The sequence below is a fragment of the Arachis ipaensis genome, chromosome B04 (genome assembly GCF_000816755.2).
Source record: "Arachis ipaensis cultivar K30076 chromosome B04, Araip1.1, whole genome shotgun sequence".
NCBI lineage: Eukaryota > Viridiplantae > Streptophyta > Magnoliopsida > Fabales > Fabaceae > Arachis > Arachis ipaensis.
Genome location: NC_029788.2, coordinates 7,750,897 through 7,752,025, shown reverse-complemented (window position 1 = coordinate 7,752,025; position 1,129 = coordinate 7,750,897).

Here is a 1,129-nt window from a genome sequence, read left to right as displayed (position 1 = left end):
CCCCTACCCGACCTCTTCAAAGAGGTCGGGTTCGACATAAGCTCCTCTCAAAGAGGTCAGGTTCAACATAAGCTGACATATAACACTTATTCAAATAAGTAACTGCCTCCTAAAATCTTTCATCCACTTCTAGAGAAGATATCTCAACAACCCTAAGATAAATGGACGGTTACCACCTTCAGAAGTGGAGCTAGTCCAACAGTGGTTATTGGATCATCACCTATAAATACACTGACACACTCAGGTAAAGTTAAGTTCCAATATTCTCTGAACCTGCTTACCCCCTTGTTAACTTAGACATCGGAGTGTCTTTGCAGGTACCACCCCCCATTCTGCCAAACGCTTACAGTTCGGGCGGCGTCTCCCAGATGTAAAGCAAGTCGAAGACTATCTTCTTCTAACGTTTGGATCTAGCCTTCAAACCCAATCCACTTATCTCACGTTACCCACATAACAGGTAGGTATGAAGTAATTTCTGCTTATGTAATAGTACTACTTAACTGATGAACAAAAATATTAGTTTGAGAGTCATAATTTAAGAACCATAAGTAGTCATAACTCTTCTTTTTTTAGTTTTTGTTTGCATTTATTAATTAGTACTAGAATATATATATATATCAAATATAATAAATATGTAATTATAAATATTATATACATAAAATTATAAATATTAAATTAAATAAAAATAATTTTTGATTACGATCTCTCTAGTATTACTCAACTAAATATATTAGTATAAAACACTTGATAGTTAAATTAATAAGAAACTGATCTGGATAAGAAAAATTAAAGGCGATCGAAACCTGGAAGAATGAAGAAAAAGGCACCAATTATATATGGGTATGGGTATGAACTGCAGCCAAAAATCACATTTCATTTGTAATTTGTTGATGAATGGATGATGATAGATTGAACCGTGTTTACACCAGATTTGGAAGAAGTGTGCATCACATTCTGTTATTATTGCAAAACACTCGGTGTCTCGGTGAGTAGCTCAAAGGAACATGTGGAGACTTTCTTGGAGCCCACAAATTTCGACTGGTTCCTTCTCCTAATCCTAAGGCATATATAATAATTATAATTAAATATAGAATAAATAAATATTGATAAAAGTATAAAACACTAGGTA